General features: G+C 39.5%; 1 protein-coding gene across 7 annotated transcripts in view; it reads left to right on the top strand.

The window, feature by feature from the left end:
• The window catches only part of KCNMA1 (potassium calcium-activated channel subfamily M alpha 1), a 917,791-nt gene that overhangs the window by 279,694 nt on the left and 632,097 nt on the right, over positions 1-6,000 (top strand). The gene's annotated exons all lie outside the window — the stretch shown is intronic.

The following is a 6,000-nucleotide window of genomic DNA, read 5'->3' as shown; positions in this document are numbered from 1 at the left end:
GCTAGATTATAAACTCCAGAGTAAAGACTGTTTCCTCAATGCCTTGGACATTACCTAGCATACAGTAAGTGATTAATAAATGTGGGTTTTTTTTTGGTGAGGAGTTCATTGCTTGATGGAAGCAGCAGCAAAAGGTAGGGTTCTTGTTGTTGTTGGTTTTTTTTTTTTTTTTTAGCTCTGTAATAAAACAAAGCACATGAGAAGGTGGTTGGGAAGTTGTTACATTGACTAAAACTCCATGGCAAGCAGTATTGTGGGTGACCAGTGGGTTGTCTCAGTTAATTTGCCACTCTGAGTTCATCAGATAGAACCTTACTTTGGGTTCATTACTTAGATGGAATGAAAAAGCAGCCTTCTGCATGGAATAACAAAATCAAGCTAGAGCTGGAAAGGAAGGGGAAGGTAACAACCATTTATTAAGCACCTACTATGTGCCAGGAACTGTGTTAGGCTCTTTACAATTATTATCTGATTCGATCCTCACAACAACCTTGGGAGGTCGGTGCTATTATGATTCTCATTCTATAGTCAAGGAAACTGAGGCAATCAGGGTCAAGTGTCTGAGGTTAAATTTGAACTCAGGGCTTCCTGACTCCAGGTCCTGTGCACTATGCACTATGGTGCCACCTAGCTGCCCTTAAGGACATTTAGTTTGATCCCCTTATTTTTCAGATGAGGACATTGATGAATTACCCACATTTCACAGCTACCAAGAAGCAGAGCTGGAACTGGGACATCTTGACCCCACGTTTAGTATACTCCAAGTTCATGTGATTTAACCTACATGATTCAGCTAGTGGAGAATTAAATTGTAGGAATAAGAGCTCAGCCTTTGGCCTCATTTAGGGATCAGAAGTTTTGGAGGTGCCTTCCTGGAATGCTAACTAATGATAACAACATTGATATTGCTTCAGAATGGAATCGAAGTGTAGAGAAAAGACATCAGGAGACCTGGGTTTAATTCCTGCTACTAGTATTTACTAGCTCTGTGTTCTTGGGCAGGTCACAACTTTGCTGAGTCCCAATTTCTTCATCTGTAGAAATGGGGAAATAATATTTGTACAATCTACAGCTTTGTAAGCACTATTATTAATGGTGAAAGCAGTTTCCTTATCTTTGGAAACTAATGAAATATGACTGAATTTATTTGTATTGATTTGCCCATGCTTTTTCAAAGAACATGTGAAAAAAGAAACCTCCCAGTAAAAGAAAGTAAATTTGTTGGCTGACGAAGAACAAGTCCAATGTGGATGTCCCCTGAGTGCGTTTCCATAGAAGACTGTCCCCAAGGACTGTTCTATTTGAGGGTAAGGGTCATCTACTTTTAACAAACCCTATATGGAAAATATATGTATTCCACAAGGCATTCATCCAAAGCCAAAAGATAAAAATTCTCTTCCCTGGGCTGAGATGGAAAGATACAGACAGAAGGGAACAGAAATATATAAATAACTAGATTCTCTTTCATTTAAGATTCTTTTAGAAGCAGCCTCTGGTGCTAATTATTTCTGCTGCAGATTGCTGCTGCCGACCTGGAATCCCAATCATTCTGCCATAGGTGGCATAGTTTTTGAGATTTGAAGTGACATGGAAAAACCAGTTCTTCTGAAAGATAATTTTGTTTATATTAAACAGACACATTAAGCCATTTACAAGAGAGCTGTTTGTTCTCAGTGATCTAGAGGAAATCTGAATATCTAATCCAGAGCCCTTTAATAATTTTCAAAAGAACCCCAAATAATAATCGAATGACTTGACACTTCCCCAGGCTGCCCATCCATGATCTCAAGGCACTTGGAGAGGACCAGTTATCAATCAATGTGTTAAGCACCAAGGGAGGTATGAAAGCAGATAAGATATGGTTCCTATCCTCAAGTAGCTAACAGCCCAGGAGGAGAGCTTATTCATCTTTCCATTGGAATTTTTCATCTTTCTGACAGGATGTGCTTATCATTAGTGCTGTGTGTCATGTGATGGAAATAGAACCAGACCTCTTTTCCTCTTTGGATCCACCCTCTGTTTAAGCTGCCATTCTGTCATAACTGGTGGTCAAGGTACATGAATTCTAAGTAGGTCTTGGCTGTTGGTGGTGTCTGAGTACACAGCACCTTGTCCATTCCAGTGTTCGTTGCATATTCCCTATCATTTTGTGGTAAGGCATCTCTAAGCCTCAGCTTCAGTACCCTGTACAGCTGCAAAATATTTTCTTCGATCTTCAAGATGGGGAAAATGAATATACACAAATGACTATCATACATGATAGAATGTGGGGAGGGTGGTGTGGACATGATGTTAATGATGGTTCATGGAGTGAGAGGTCACTTCTAGTTGGTGGAATAAGGAAAGGCTATGGAGGAGTCATTTGAGTCATTTTGAGGGTCTTCAAGGATGCTTAAGAGAGAAGGGAAGTGAGAGAGAGAGAGGGATAGGGAGAGGACGGGAAGGAAAGGGATAGGGAGAGGGAGAGAGGGAGAGAGACAGAGAGAGATAGAGACAGAAACAGACAATGGTAGGGGGTGAAGCATATCAGGCATAATAAATATTCTATGTTAATGAAACTGCAAAGCTCAAAATCTTTTGACATTAATGATCTCTATGTCTCTGTCTTGGACATCTTTCAAGTCATGACTGATGGGATATTTATTGGATTAAGCAATAAAAATAATAATAGCTAGCATGTATGTAGCATGTTAAGGTTTGCAGGACTTCACATTTGTTTATCTCATTTGATCCTCACAAATCCCCATAAGCTAGGAATATTTTACAGATGAGGAAACTGAGACAGATAGAAGTTAAGTGACTTGTCTGGGGTCACACAGCTAGCAAATGTCTGAGTCAACATTTGAACTCCTGACTTCTTAACTCTAAGGCCAACATTCTATCCACTGTGTCACCTAGTAGATAAATAGGAAATCTTGAGAGTGAAAGGGAGGGAGAGAGGGAGAAGAAGGGGTAGAAGGGAGATGAGGGAGGACTCTTTAGTGGAGGTTAGCAAGGACATGATTTATCAAGGAATTTCCTAGCTCAATACAAACATACAATCCATCATAATGTCTTCTATAAGGTTATTATATAATTTTTATTAGTAACTCTAATGACCCAAGATATATAAACCTTTCTGAAAAGAGAATGGCAGTAGATTATGAATTAATCCCTCTTCTAGGCCTAGAGGGCCCCCTATACAGTCACCAGAGAAAATAAGAAGAACCAAGGAGTAGTTAGGGTCCTTAGATCACAGTTTGAGAGCTGGAAGGGGACTTAGACGTCTTGAATTCATTGCCTGCTGGGAAGAAGAGGAAGGAAGAGGTTTCTTCTCTTCTTTCCAATTGGCATGGAGAAAAATGGAAAGAAATAGAAGATTTGACTTTTAAATTCTTCCTACTTCTTCCATTTTGGTTAGGTGACATGTTGATTCTTTCTAGCTCCTTATCTTTCTCTGTCTGAGGATTGGTGGCAACACAGGACCTTTGTATCACAAGTTCTTTAGGCTCTGAAGGTCGATGGAAGTATCCTTATTCTAGAGGATTAGTCAGTATTGAAACAAGAAGGTCCTACCCCATTAAAAAAAAGTGTCCCCCCTTTATCCAGTCTGATGACTTGTGTTGGGGCCAGTTTTTCTGAGGCTTATTATTCTGGCTAGAACTAAGTGGAGGAGGGGAGAGTTGTTGTGGCACCAAGCCAAAGAACAAGAATGGAACTTCGTGTCATTTTTAATAAGAATATTGTCAAGGGTGGCCAGGTAGGCAGGTTTCGGATACATGAGCAAAAGAGCAGGGTTGCAAATGCATAGGACTCATACATGGGGCAACCAGAACTTTAATTTGGCCCAACCTCTCTAGAAGTACTAAAGCTTTCTAGCTATAACCGGAAAGGCACGTTGGAATTTGTATAGTACAGAATGTAAGGCTTAAGAACTTAGTTTTTATTCAGTAAGCCACAAGTAGATCTTTATTTTAATTTTGAATACAGTTCAATAGATATTAAGTATCAAATGTGTAAAAGACAGTTCTCAGGCTTAGGATACAAACAGTGGGGAAGCTGGAAAATAGTTAATGGCTGGCTCTCAGAAAAAATGCAAACGGGGCACATTTTTAAGGTTAAACTGAATCATTAGCATTTTCTCAATCACTTTCTTCCATTCAGACAATCAACAAAACAATAAATCAAGCACCAGTTTGTAGCATTTGCTGATTTCTGAGGCATAAATGCTCATGCAGAAAATTTGGCATTTGATTCAATTAAGCTGTCTCTGAAATGCCCTTGGATCATGCAAAGACAAAAGATGAAATATTCCCTGTCCTTCAGGAGCTTACACTCTACTGAGGAGATATAATACCTACTCACGGAAGTAAAAACAAAAGTATTTCAAGAGGAAAAAGAATGAAAAACAGGGTGGAAGAGAGAAGACTTCCTAGAGAGGGGCAACTAAGATGTTACAATGGATATAGTTTGAACCCTGCCTTGTGCACTTGCAGACTGTGAGCAAACTATTTAATCTCTCTCAGCCTCAGTTTTCTAATCTAAAAAATAGGGATAATGATGACACTTGCCTCATAATGTTGTTATAAGGATCAAATGACATAAGATATGTAATGTGCTTTGCCATGTAAATGTTATTATTAGTATTATTATGGAGGTATATACAGGTGAGACATAAGGCAATTTCAGTAGGAAAGTATTTTAAGTTAGACGGATCAGAGAAGACTTCCTAGAGAACATGCACCTGAGATGAGTCTCAAAGGAATGTAAGAATTCTGAAGGAAAGAGGAGAGTGTACAACACAGACATGAGTTGACCACACAGTTTGCGTAAATTTGTGGATGCAGTATGTCAATTTTAGAATAGCAATGAGGTCAGTTTGGCTGGAAAGTATAGTGTAAAAGTGAGAAATGTGAACTAAGCCTGGAAATTTAGGTGGATGGGAATTAGACTGTGCTGATACTGAAACACTCACTTAGAAGTTGGCAGTTTTTCCCCTAGTGGCACTAGGCAGCCACTGAAGGCAGTAACATGGTCAGATCCATACCTTAAAAAATTATTTTGCTTTCTGTATGAGGAATTAAATGGAGAGCAGAGAGGCTAGAGATAAAGAGAAAGTATAATGTAATATAAACTATTATAACAGTTTAGGTTAGAGGTGATCATGGCCTGAACTTGGGTCATGGCACTGGGAATGTAGAGAACAGGACTGATTTAAGAGATGCTTTGGAAGAAGAATCAACAGATGATTAAATATGAATGGGTAAATTGAAAGGATCAGTGGTAGCACTGAGATTATGGACTTGGGTGACTGGGAAGTTGACAGTCAATGACAAGAGGTATGGAAGTTTGGAGGAGAGATAGATTTAGTAAAAAAGATGGTCAGTTCCTTTTTGGATATGCTGAGTTTGAGATGCCAATGGACTATCATGGTGGAGATATCCAGCAGGCATTTGACAATGTGATACCCAGTTTCAGGAGTGGGACTAATATTGACTATATAGATTTGGGGATCATCTGTGTAGAAATAATTGAACCCATAGTAGTTCAGATGACCTAGAAAGAAGAGAAGAGGAGAACTGAGACCAAGAGGCTAATGGGGGGGGGACCCCACACTTAGAGGTACAGAAAAGGATGATAAAAGAAACTTTAAAAAGAAAAAAAAAGAAAATGTCTCAGAATCTCAGTTTTCTCTTCCATAAAATGGAACAGAGTTATTGTGAATGCAGCCCATCTTTGGCCATGCCCATGGGGTCCAGAGATATTTGGGGCAGAGGATTGACTTGCTGGACAAGGGCTACATGGACTCCCAAGTTCTGCCCCTGCTTCTGACTGGTGGGAAGAAGGAGGGAGATTCCAGAGAGGCACCACTAAATGCTGCTACATTCTCAAGTTCCCTCCCCTAAATTTCTCTTTCTTTCTGAGGATGGCCAAAGACTGATTCTAGGAAACTTAAGAGAGAGAAATCCAGTGAAAGCACTTTGTTACCACCACATCTTTTGTAAATAGAAGTTGTTATTA

The sequence above is a fragment of the Petaurus breviceps genome, unplaced genomic scaffold (assembly GCF_028583685.1).
Source record: "Petaurus breviceps papuanus isolate PSGF00001 unplaced genomic scaffold, PetGlider_PUasm1.0 90762, whole genome shotgun sequence".
NCBI classification, from domain to species: domain Eukaryota; kingdom Metazoa; phylum Chordata; class Mammalia; order Diprotodontia; family Petauridae; genus Petaurus; species Petaurus breviceps.
The sequence above is the reverse complement of the archived record's forward strand: the minus strand, read 5'-3'. Positions and strand labels throughout refer to the sequence as shown.